Source organism: Caretta caretta, chromosome 27, assembly GCF_965140235.1.
Source record: "Caretta caretta isolate rCarCar2 chromosome 27, rCarCar1.hap1, whole genome shotgun sequence".
NCBI classification, from domain to species: domain Eukaryota; kingdom Metazoa; phylum Chordata; order Testudines; family Cheloniidae; genus Caretta; species Caretta caretta.
This window is the reverse complement of record NC_134232.1, coordinates 5,913,512-5,926,634: the sequence shown is the minus strand read 5'-3', so window position 1 is coordinate 5,926,634 and position 13,123 is coordinate 5,913,512.

Here is a 13,123-nt window from a genome sequence, read left to right as displayed (position 1 = left end):
TCTGCCATTTTGTTGCCCCATCACCCAGTTTTGTGAGATCCCTTTGTAACACTTCACAGTCAGCGTTGGACTTAATTATTTTGAGCTATTTAGTATCCCTGCAACTTTGCCACCTCACTATTTAATTTTTCCAGATCGCTTATGAATATGTGGAACATCACTGGTCCCAGCACAGATCCCTGGGGGACACTGCTATTTACCTCTCCATTCTGAAAACTGACCATTTATTCCTACCTTTGTTTCCTGTCCATGAGAGGACCTTCCCTCTTATCCCATGGCTGCTTAGTTTGCTTAAGAGCCTTTGGTGAGGGACCTTGTCCAAGGCTTTCCAAAAATCCAAGTACACTAGATCCACCATATATCACCCTTGATCCCAAACTAGCTCGACAGGGACCCCTGTGGTCAGGAAAGGAATTGTTGCTGCTGAGCTCAAATGGCGTCCTGCGAAAGGAGGGAACCTAGGATTGAGATCAGGAGTTGTGTGTGGGGAAGAGAAGCACAAATAAAGCACTGAATTCACATTGGAGCAGAACTAAACAACCCCCCTGTACCCAAATCTGTTGACCTGACTCATCCACTAGCCAGTTGTTTCCTAAATATTATTTATTGCAAGGCAGACCTATAACTCCTAATTCTTTGTTTGATCTCAGCGCTTTTGACTCACTGGCTTCAATCAAAGGGATTTGTCAGACCTCCCTGTGTGCCTACCTGAGCCTGTGCTCTCCATCTTCTGCAAGGATGAGATTTGCCTTCTCTCTCTCCCACCGTCTCTCTTCCGCTCCCTCAGCAAAATCATCCTGGAAGGCCCTTTGCCTTTCCATAGCTAGCCCCCATGCAATCTGTCTGTCCACTCCAAGGCTTTGGTACTCAGGAAAATTACTGAGCTGACAGTCCCATCTCTTGTAACTGGCTAGGAACTACTCCCAGTGGGTATGACTGGTATATCTTGGGTGTGAACCTCTCTCCAGCACTCCAGCAGGAGAGGTGCAGTGAGCCACAGCTGCATACAGAGAGACACCATGGTGTAGTGGGGATCCCACCTACAGCCCCCCCCCCCCCAGCGACTGGCCTAACTTCAGTTAAAGAGCCAGGTCCGGCAGCTGTATGCAGTAGGTTGTTATAGTCCAGGGGTCGGCAACCTTTCGGAAGTGGTGTACCAAGTCTTCATTTATTCACTTTAATTTAAGGTTTCGGGTGCCAATCATACATTTTAACATTTTTTAGAAGCTCTCTCTCTACAAGTCTATATATTATATAACTAAACTATTGTCGTATGTAAAGTAAGCAAGGTTTTCAAAATGTTCAAGAAGCTTCATTTAAAATTAAATTAAAATGCTGATCTTACGCTGCTGGCCCGCTCAGCCTGTTGCCGGCCTGGGGTTCTGTTCACCTAGGCAAGGGGCAGGCTGGCAAGCTGGCAAGGGGCAGGCAGCCAGAACCCCAGACTGGTAGCAGGCTGAGCGGGGCCTGCAGCTGGGACCCCGGCTGGCAAGGGGCTGGCGGCAGGGACCCCAGACTGGCAGGGGGCTGAGCGGGGCCTGCAGCCGGGAGCCCGGCTGGCAAGGGGCTGGCAGCCAGAACCTCAGACCAGCAGCGGGCTGAACGGGGCTGGCGGCTGGGACCCCAGACCGGCAGTGGGCTGAGCGGCTCAGCCCGCTGCTGGTCTGGGGTTCTGTCCACCGGCTCCTGCCAGCCAGGGCCCCACTCAGCCCGCTGCCGGTCTGGGATCCCGGCCCTGCCCACATAGAGTGGGTACCTACCTTCTCCCTGGTTTTAGCCCATTCTCTTCCTCTCTCTGCACTGAGATGAGGGTGGGAGTGTGCTGAGAACAAGGCTGGGGGTGAAGGAGCAGGCTGGGGGTTGAGGTGTAGGGTCTGGCCAGGAGCTAGAATGAGGGAGGGGGCTCAGGGTTGGGGCAGGAGGTTTGGGTGTGGAGTGCTTACCTGGGCAGCTCCCATTTGGTGCGAGGGGTGCAGGTAGGAATGTGGGGGTGGTGGTGCAGGAGCTCCTGTTTGGTGCTCAGGGCGGGGGTGAGAATGTGGGGGGTACAAGAGTCAGAGCATGGGGTGTGGGGGGAGTGCAGGGGTTAGGGTAGAGGGCTGTGTGTGTGAGGGGTGCTGGGATCAGGGCAGAGGGGTGGGGGTGTGTGAGGAGGGTGCAGGGGTCAGGGCAGGGGGCTGAGGTGTGTGTGGGGGGTGTGTAAGGGTCAGGGCAGAGGGCTGGGGGTGTGGGCTAGGGTTGTGGGGGTGGTCCCAGCCCTCTGTCCAGAGTGGCTCACGGCAGGGGGCTGGAGGGGATATGCCCTGATTCCACCCCTCTTCCCCAAGGCCCTGTCCCCACCTCTTCTCTGCCTCCTCCCTGGAACAGCGAGCGTGCTGCGGCTCCGCTTCTCCCCCTCCCTTGCAAGGGCCATCAGCTGATCTGCAGCTGGGAGGGAGAGGAAGAGGGGCAGGACCCCAGCAGGCTGGGGGAAGAGGCGGGGGAGGGGGAACTTGCCTGCCCTGCAGCAGCCTCCGGCAGGACCAAGCTTCTTCACCCTGCCCGCGTGGGGGCGGAGAAGAGTGGGCCGGGGCGGGCAGGATTTTTAATGGCTCTCTGCTGCCTGCCGGGGTCCCGGCCTTGGTTTGGCAGCGGGTTGAGCGGGGCCGGTGGCTGGGACCCGGCAGGCAGCGTGCCATTAAAAATCGGCTCCCTTGCCATCGGTTGCCGACCCCTGTTATAGTCAGTGGGGTCAGTCACTAGCAGGCCCCTCTGTACTAAGCCAGCATGTGGCACCAGTGTCCCACATGTTCCCCCACCCCTGGTAGGACTGTCCAGGGTTCTGTCTCCATTCCTGTTCAGTCCTTGGCCTCTGGGTTATCGAGGAAGCCAATCAGCACCACAGAGATGGTGATTTTTTTGTGACGTGGACATATCTGCATCCATGAAGTCATTCCACTTGAGCCTCCTAACTGCCATCAGACAGCCATGTCTCCTGCTTGCTTCTTGCTCTGGGATGGATTTGAACTGGTGACCTAGAAGCAAAATGCTCCATAGCCTAGGCTTTGAGCTATGTTTGTAGAGCACACTGCCTTTTGTGGGTTTGCTTCTCAAGCTCACTAATCTCAGGTGTGAGATGCCCAGCCACTGCCTGGAGGCACTGTCTGTAGAGTGATCTTTGAGACACTGAGGCCATTCACACCTAGTGAGTGAACACCAGCATCCTGGCCAGATCCCAACTCGGGCTGTTCGGACGCCAGGACTGGATCAGGTCCGTGTGGTCCAGCATCTGGTTCCAACAGTGGCCGACCCCTGATGCTACAGAGTAAGGAGCAAGAAACGCCCTAATGGACACTGATGGAATAACTTGCTCTTAGGGGAAGTTCCTTCCTAACCTGAAGCAATTAGGCCCTGATCCTCAAAGGTATTTAGGTGCCTGACTTAGGTGTCTAAACAACTTTGAGGATCTGGCCCTCAGTGGCTGCCTTATGCCCCAAAGCGGGAGGGTTAATAGAGACATAGGGTTGCTACCCCTGAGATGCAGAAAAACTGGCCATCCCCTACTATTAAGATGATGTGGCCTTGGCCATTGGGAATGAAGAAAAAAAAGAAATTTTAAGGGGGAGGGATAGCTCAGTGGTTTGAGCATTGGCCTGCTAAATCCAGGGTTGTGAGTTCAATCCTTGAGGGGGCCATTTAGGGATCTGGGGCAAAAATTGGAGATTGGCCCTGCTTTGAGCAGGGGGTTGGACTAGCTGACCTCCTGAGGTCCCTTCCAACCCTGATATTCTGTGATTCTACCAACTAAAAGGGTTCTAGAGTTGACCCAGTTGCTGAATCTCAGGTCTGTCCTCCTTTCAGAGCCCTTGAGGGAACCCCACTACTGTCCCTCCCAGCTTTCTCCGCCGCACTGCTTATCCCTTCCTGCTGGCAAGCTTCAGGCCCATCCTGCTTCCTGGGCTCTGACACTGAGAGGAGCTGCCATGGTTGTGCAGGCGAGGGGCCAGCACGCAGAACCAGGTGCTGGCTGTGCGCCCAGCCATGTGACTTGCATCGCCGGTAGTTACAAGATCGCTGCATGCACAGCTGTGCCTGTGCACAGCAAACAAACGCCCCAGCATATTACATCTTTTGACCAGCAACCAGCAAGGCAGTACAAAAACCAGCCAGGCTGCTTAAAAACCAGCCAGGTGGCCACTATAGCATCTGCAATGCAGAGCAGAATTATGCCTGTAGATGTTGAACTTTACAGTTTCCTGTGGTTGCCATTTAGAGAGATACAACTGCATGCACAATGAGCCGGGCAACCTTGAAAAACTCCCGGTGCTGGAGCAGCGTTGGCCGTGGTATGTAATGAGACAACCCCAGGCTTGCAGCAAGGACAGTAATTGGTGCAAAAGCACTTAGCAAAGGCTAATAGCTCTGCGAGAGGAGCTGTAGATCTGAGTGTCGGGTTGGGTAATTAGCTCCTGATTACATGGCCCAGGTAGGAGATTAGTTCCTTATTAATGCAATTAATGCCATAGCATTAGTTTAAGTATTTAATTGGCAGACAAGGAAGCCGCAGCTCCAGGCAGACAGGTGTAGCTCAGATGCTGGGCTGAAAGAGCAGGGGGTTCTCCCAAGCAAGGCGGGGTACTGACTGGGGAGGAGAAGGCAGGGGAATTATTAGATTCACCTCTTTCTCTTTTAGCAGAGGCGTGACTGTCTCTCTCTCTGTCCTTTAGGGAGATGAGTGCACTGAACCACATTCTGGTTGCCGGGGGAAGTGCAGTCACTCCACTGAAGTGAGTGACTCCCACCCCAAGCTATTCCAGAGGCTCTTGTGGACCCCGGACCAAACACCCCCAAATGTTGGGGGAACTTTGCAGCAGGATCCTGGCTTTATGCTTTCTGTCTCTCATCAGATCCTGGCTCTCGATCCTGGCCCGCACTAGGGTGATACCACGCTGCCCTGCTCCAGCAGGGAGTGCTGGGGGTGCAATATCTCCTTGCGCTCCCAAGCGGGAAGGAAGGGCCAGGTTTTAAAGGCATGTAGGCACCTAACTCCAATGGGAACCAATGGGAGTTAGGCAGTGGTGAGCTGGAGCCGGTTCGCTAGAACCGGTTGTTAAATTTAGAAGCCCTTTGAGAACCGGTTGTTCCGCGAGGGAGAACCGGTTCTAAAAGGGCTTCTAAATTTAACCGGCCCAAAGTGGCGCCTTAGGCGCCGACTCCAGGGGTGCTCCAGCCCTGGCGCACCCAAGGGGAAAATCTGGTGGGTGCAGAGCACCCACTGGCAGCTCCCCGCCCCACCCTCGACTCCAGCTCACCTCCAGTCCACCTCCGCCTTCTCCCCTGAATGCACTGCCCCACCCTGCTTCTCCGCCCCCCCAGGCTTCCCGCGAATCAGCTGTTCATGCGGGAAGCCAGGGCAGGCTGAGAAGTAGGCGGTGGCTGCGGGCTCAGGCCCAGGGAGGCAGAGCGGAGGTGAGCTCGGGTGGGGGGGGGGTGTGAGGAGGGCCACCCGTGCCGCAGCAGGTAACCCGGGGGGCGGGGGGGCACTGGGGAACCACTCCCCGCCCCAGCTCCCCTCCGCCACGCTCGGCCTGAGCGGGAAGCCGCCGCCTGCTTCTCAGTCCTCTCCGGCTTCCCGCCGAACAGCTGCGGGAAGCCAGGGAGGGAGGGAGGCAGAGAAGCAGGACGGGGCGGCGTGTTCAGGGGAGGAGGCGGAGGCGGGGCGGAGGTGAGCTGGGGCCGGGCGTGGGGCAGGGTGGGGATCTGCCGGTGGGGGCTCTGCACCCACCAAAATTTTCCCCATAGGTGCTCCAGCCCCGGAGCACCCAGGGAGTCGGTGCCTAAGGCGCCACTTTTGATGTGATCAGTGGGGGGAGCGGCCACTCCCCCTGCTCTGCCCCTAGCTACGCTCCCCCGCCCCTAGGAGCCAGAGGGACCTGCCGGATGCTTCCTGGAAGCTACCAGGTAAGCACTGCCGGGACTCCCCACCTCGCCCCCCGGCAGGTCCCTCTGGCTCTTAGGGGTGGGGTGGGCACCCACTACGGTGGCCCACGAGACCCTCCTGCCCAGTTCTGGGGGCAGTCAGGGGACAGGGGAGGGGGGTGGATGGGGCAGGGGTCCGGGGGGGGTGGGGAGCGTCAAGGAACATGGGGGGGTTGGATGGGGCAGGAGTCCCGGGGGGCGGGGGTGGGCCACGACCCCCTCGTGGGGTGAGGAGGGAACCCATTGTTAAGATGTTGGCAGCTCATCGCTGGAGTTAGGTGCCTACATGCCTTTAAAAACCTGGCCCACATTGCCTGCCTGCTGTGCAATTCCTTCAGGAGCACCGCATGCCCTTTGGGCAGCTGGCCACCTACTTTGCTGGCCATTGGAGAGGAGGGTTTAGGGCCAAGGCCTCACATCGTTGCTAGTTGCGAGGGGGGGTTGTGCTCCTGGGGGCTCTTGCCTGTGTGTGTGGAAGGGGATCAAGTCCCGGCTTGTGCACTGGGCAGAGCCACTGCTGGCTTTTGCTGAGCAGATTGGCCCTGAGCACAGGTGCTGGAACTAGGGGGGCTGCAGCACCCCCTGGCTTGAAGTGGTTTCCATCATATGCAGGGTTTATGGTTTGGTTCAATGGCTCTCAGCACCCCCACTGTACACATTGTTCCAGCGCCCTGGCCCTGAGCTAGGAGCAGCTTTCTGTTCTGCTCAGGAGCCTTCGCCTGTATTTTTGCTGTGCTGGAGGCTGAGGTTTAGGATCCTCTCCCAGGGCCATCTCCATAGTGCTGACTTTCTGCTGCTCACCATGGTCTTAAATCACCTTGCTGGGAGGGTGACTACCGATTTACAAGCATGGGCGCTGCCCGCGTTGCCTCTGACACTGCCCCGCCCCCTTAACGATGGCAGAACCCTGCCGGGTTTGCAGGCTGCTTGCTCGGGATGCGCTGCCCTTTCCCTTTGGCACCTTGGCTTTGCAGCGGCCCTCTCTGTGCCCTGTGACCGGCAGCGCAAGGCATATCTGTGTGTGCATGGGGGCAGGACAGCGTACTCAGCACCGGCCAGAAGGTGGGGTCTGTGACCAGGGCTCCTGGAGGAGCTGTTTGCATGTGGCTGGTAACAGATGTTTACACAATACATGAGCCTTCGTCGGCCCACAGCAGCCAGCCTTGGACCAGTATGTCCTTCTCCCCACCCCCTGCTGCAGCCCCTTGGCTTGATCCAGCTGTTTTAATTTGGCAGGAGCTAAAGCCAAGTGCCCGATCAGCAGGAGCACACGTGTATTTCCCTTCCACCCTTTGCAGCCCTGCTCTGCAGCTACCGTTCATAGCCTCACTTCTTCTCCCGTTGCTCCAGAGCTGTGCACGGCTGGGGCTGGGAGCGACCGATGCCCTGCCCCAAAGGGCTGCACTAAGACACACCACAGGCAGGAGAATGTAAGAACGTCCAGACTGGGTCAGACCAAAGGTCCATCTGGCCCAGTGTCCTCTCTTCTGACAATGGCCAATGTCAGGTGCCCCAGAGGGAATGAACAGAACAGGAAATCATCAAGTGATCCATCCCGTTGCCCATTCCCAGCTAGGAGGAGGCAGCAGATAACGCTTGTAGGCTTGTTGGGGTCGGGATGCAGAAATGATGGAGGGGAAATAGTTGGAGGAGGGGAGACCTGGAAGGCTATAAACCCCGTATGCTGCCCTCGCATTGACCTTCTTCCTGGGCCAGGCACTGAGCGGATTCAGCCTGGTGGTGTGCTTGCTGCTCAGCTGGCTTAAACAGAATTGTGCCTATTTACACCAAGTCTAGCATTTGACCCGTGCCTTAAAGGTCCCTTGGTTCCAGGGATAAGCTGAACACAACGGAAGCTCTGACTCCCTGTCTCAGACCCCCGTGTTGGAATCTCATTCACATCCAGAATATGTCCAGATCAGCTGTGTCTGTGGGTCACAGGTTGAGCTGCAGAAACTGATCCTTCAGCACAGACTTAGGCTCCAAAGCTGAGTTACTTTGCAGAATGTTGTTTGCCTCTGGAGACCCAGGCATATGCCTGGAGGACCATACGCAAGGGTGTTTCTCACCGGTACAGTAAGAGAGGAGCTATAAGCTAGAATGGAGGTGCTCTGCAGACTGTGGTGGACGTAGATGAGCAGAGCCAGGGATAGATTCTTCTATAGTATCTGTCTTCATTATATCTAGCCAGGGAAATTAACTTCCAATCCCGAGCAAGAACTATTCATTCCTCCCCTGTGTAAATAGAAAAAGATGTCCCCCCTCTCCAGCCCACATTTCTGTGGCTAATATCAGAACAGATGAGGCGGAGGCAGAGAGCGAGAATGGGACCACTGAACCATGGTCTGTACAAGGATGTTCAGCTTTGGGAAGGCATCTGACAATCCTGATTAACAGCCTCTTCAGCTGTTGGGTGCAGGGAAACGCAGTGGAAGCGCTGGGCCATGGCAGCTTTAGAATCAAGAAAGGTGAAAGAAGCAATTTTCCCCTCCTGCAATCCAGTTAATTCTGATTTAATTGCTAGCTCTTTTTGCATAGGTTGCCCTGTATTTCTACTGTCTCCTTGCCTCTGCCATCCAAGCACGGGCCCTGCTGCTGACATGAATGCTGCTCTGGCTTGGATCATGTCTGGAGCCATTTCACTGCCCTCAAATATTTCCTTGTGATTAAGTAGTCCCAGGGCAGAAATGCACTTGTAAAATCGGATTCTCGGGGAACAGTTTATTACAAAGTGGCAACAAAGAACAGAAATGAGTTTATTGCGTTTTTGCAAAATCTGGTCTGAATTAGATGCTGATGCAAGATAGATCTGGCTGGGAATCTTCCATCCAAACATTTATTTTTGACAGAAGATGTGGTTTCTGTGAAAATATATATTTTCCATGGTTTCCTTAGCTGAAACTTTTCAGGTTTCCATTGGGAAACATCAGAAATGAAATATTTGGGTCACCCGGAATCAAAACAGCTCATTTTGGGTCAGCTCAATGCTAATCTGTGCTCGCCTGAGCTGCCGCAGTTCCTGGTGGGAGCTGTAGTTTGAGTACTTCCCGATGGGCCAGGCTCCTGAACCGGACTGCGTCTTCTAGGCAATGTCAAGAGGTCAAGTACTGAATGGGCATTGTGGCCTGAATGCAGTCTCACTTCCTCTGACCCACAGACGTCCCACTCTCTGTATCTCCAACAGCTGGAGATGGGACACTTGATGGGGAGGGCTCTGAGTTACTGTGGAGAATTCTTTCCCAGGTGTCTGGCTGGTGGGTCTGCCCCACATGCTCAGGGTCTAACTGATCACCATATTTGGGGTGGAAAAGGAATTTCCCGCAGGGTAAGATTGGCAGAGACCTTGGGGCATAGGTGGCGAGTGAGCCCCCACCAGCGCGCCAGTGCTGGGCCACCTGCCCCAACACCAAGGCAAGCTGCTGACCCTCTCAGCGCTAGGCTGGCCCCAACGTCACCCTGGGCCACTGGCCCAAGCTTCTCCCCGCCCCCACCAGGCTGGCCTGACTTCCCCTCCCCCCGGCCATTCCGAGTGCCACCCCAGGCCTCTGGTGGGCCTGAGCTCCAGGCTATGGGCTGGAGCCTGCCAGCTTAAGGGTAGATGGGGCGGGAGCGTGGGGCCTCGGGGCAGAACATGGGTGGGGCCATGCCTGGGTCAGGGGAGGCTTAGCCTATCCTGGCCGTTGATATCTGCAGCCTATGCCCTGGGCATTTGTCGCCTTCCCCTGCAGCTAGGGTGACCAGATGTCTCGATTTTATAGGGACAGTCCCCATTTTAGGGTTTTTTTCTTAAATAGGCACCTATTACCCCCCCCCCCCCCCCGGTGTACGGCTCAGTTGCAGGTTTGAACTAGAATAAATGGTGGATTCTCTGTAACATGAAGTCTTTAAATCAGGTTTTGAGGAAGTCAGTAACTCAGCCAGAGGTTCTGGGCCTGTTTGCAGGAGTGCGTGGATGAGATTCCGTGGCCTGGGGCATATGGGAGGTCAGACTAGATCATGATTGTCCCTTTCTGGCCTTAAAGTGTCTTAGTTGTGTGCTAAGGGTATTTGGCTAGACTGCAGCACTGCTGAATCTCTGTCCCCATTCCGTGGCTATCAGAGGGATTCAGTTTTCAGAACTGCTAATCCAGCACCTGTTACTTGCATGGAAGCAATTTTTAAAAAAAAGAAATTGCTCCCTAGCTTTGATTAGACAGGGAATTTCAAAAGCACAAAGATCAGAGGAGAGGCCAAGTGGTTTCCCCTGCTCTCTGGGCTCGAATTTAGACTGCAGTTCTCTCTGCTGTCTCTGCTTGCGGGGAGTAGTAGGTTGCCAGTGCTGAGTGCTTGATACGATGATCAACTTATTGTTCTGTTCCCTGGCCAAGAAAATAAATGGTTCTGATTGCATTCTAGGACTAATATTTATAACTGCAATTTAGGATAATAGCACTGGTGATGTGTTGCACTGTCCTTCTCCCTTGGCAGTTTTCTTCAGGTAGTTGCCAAGAAACCTTGATGGCCTAATGGGCCTGCACACGTTTGCTACCTGCTGTCATACATGAGCTTTTTCTACCGCCCGTGCTTTGCTTTTGTCTAATGTCGCTGGTGAGACTCCTGCAGACGCAAGACACTGAAGGCCTGAGGTGGATGAATCTGCCCTGTCTTCTCGTTTTTACTGATCTTTATGTATGCGTTCCCTGGGGCTATGATTCTCCTGTTTAATTGGGATAGGCCTGCTCAGACCTTGGAGATGAAACCTCCAAGGAGAACCCTGTTTCTAGTTCATTATCCCATCTGATGCTGATGCCAATGTGCCATCATGGCACTAGGGGGCGATATGTTGTGGGAGGTGCCATCTTCAAAAATGGAGTCAGGACAGTGGTAGTTATAATCTAGGCGGGGCTGGTAGTGTTAAGGTTGCTTGATACTTCCCATTACAAGAGCCTGTTTTCAGTTACTTAGAACTTTGCTGAATTTTACCTGTTTGGTTGAAATTTTCCATGCCAGGTGTCTCCCACTGGCTGAATATTTATGGAAAATTTCAGTCAGAATGGTTGGTTCAGCTGTTTCTGAGAACAAGGTGAGGGGGAAAATACATTGGTTTGCCCATGTAAAAAACATTCTGGTGAACTTTTTTTGAGATGATCTAGCACCCCTGTGCTTTGGAGCACAGATTTAAAATTCGGCCCGGAGGTGGCCTTTAGGTCAGGGATGTGCCTTTTGCTAAGCCCATGAAAATCTGTCCACCTTTGGCCAAGTTACAAGCCTATGAAAAATTGCAGTTTGCACACATTCAGTAGAGACTTCTACATTCACAGCTAAATTCCTCAAAGATCCCAACAACTCTGGAGCCAGGGTAGGGAGATTGGGACTGGGGGCCAGTGGGAATGGGAAGCATGGGTGGGGGAGGGGGGTGACTGGAGGCAAGATCAGAGGAAGAGAGGGGAACTGGGATTGGCTGACCCAGGGGATTGACTGGGTGTGGGGGGACAGACTGGGGGAAGTCCAGAGGGGTGAGAGGAGGACTTGCTGGGCAAAGAGACTGGGAAGAGAAGCTGAAGGAAGGAGACTGGAACTGGCTAGGTGAGGAGAACGGACTGTGCCAGGGACCTGCTGGCGGGTGGGAGCGTGGGAGCAATGGGCAGAAGAGTCTGTGCCCGGTACAGCATGCTTCCCTCCAGAGGAGCCCGAATCTCACCATTCCTCTGTTGTCATCAAATATCTGTGAAACCCACCCTCTCCCTCTAGTGCTGGGCCACCTAGGGGGTGGCAACCTAGTGCTGCTACCGGTCACTCTGTTAGCTCACGTGGCAGAGGTCTGGGTGGTGGATCTAAAGCTTCCAACCCTGCAGATGACCCTTATTGATATGATGGAATTTCTGTTTTGTTAAAAGCCTAGAAAATTGCCCACAAGAAAACTACCTTAAAGAGCTCTCTTCAGCAGGAAAAGTTAAGCACCCCAAAGCTAGGAAATGCCAGAATTAAGGTGGCCTGTGCAATGTTATTTTGCCCCCTTTGTGCATAAGCATTAAACCACGGACTTTAATTAGGTGATCACGCACTGGAGTTTTTTTTTCTGGAGGACCATGGTCTCGTTCAGTGCACAGGATGGACGATGGTCACTGAATGAACAGCTAGCTATTCAATATTGTCTTCTCCTCATTGTTCAGTGTGTGGCCCCATGCCTTATTTACTGCACGCTATTCCTATATTTATCATTAGAATCAAAGACCAATGGATTATGACATGTGTTTACCAAGGGATGCTGTTACATGGCCGGCAATCCGATGGTTGCCAGAAGCTGTGGTGGTGCGATAAGATCGCCAGTGGTGGACATAGATTGAGCATTTAGCCAGAATGTCTTAAGGACCTAAGTAGAAATGGATCCAGGAGGTACTCAGTCTGCAAGCAAGCTGCTTCTCTCTGGGGTTTGCGCGGCTGCTGATTCCTATATATGCCCTGTATTTTGTAAAACACTTTGAGATCTTTGACAAAATGCACTATGAAAATGTGAGAAATGATTATATTAGTAAAGCTTTTTTCTCTTTTATAAGCTAAGTCCAAACTTTAACTCAGAGCTGTCATGATAATTACCCCTTTTATGCAATCCTTGAACAATAGTCTAATAAATTTGGTATTGTGCTGTCATCTAGCCAGCTACTTATCATCTACTGTTGCTAGAGGAATTCAGGAGCTCTAATGAACCAGTTGTCGGAGAGGAAAATTCCATAGTAAAAGTCAGTTTATGTTGTGAAGAGTTGGAAAATAGGGAGGGTAGTGAACACCCAAAGAGTTCAAGGTTCAGTGTGGATAATCACCCTACGTTTTACATGCTCCTTCAAACCTTAGAAAGATCTGAAGAACTGAGTGAGATGTCTTGCAAGGGAGAGTTTTCCAGTAATCTCTGTTCTTGGTGGAGCCAGATAAAATATTTAGCTTCCTTACAGAACCTTCCACCTGAAGTTCTCCAAGTGCTTTATCTACTTCAATTAATTGAATCTCTACATCGCTCTCTGAGGTAGACAGTTGGACCAACATCTGTTGGTGGAAGAGACAGGCTTTCAAACTTAGAGCTCTTCTTCAGCCTGGGAAAGGCAATCCGAGTGTCACAGCTAAATACAAGGTGAGATGGATTGTTAAGCATAAGGAGTTAACACATATTGCAAGAGACCATTCCAGGTGA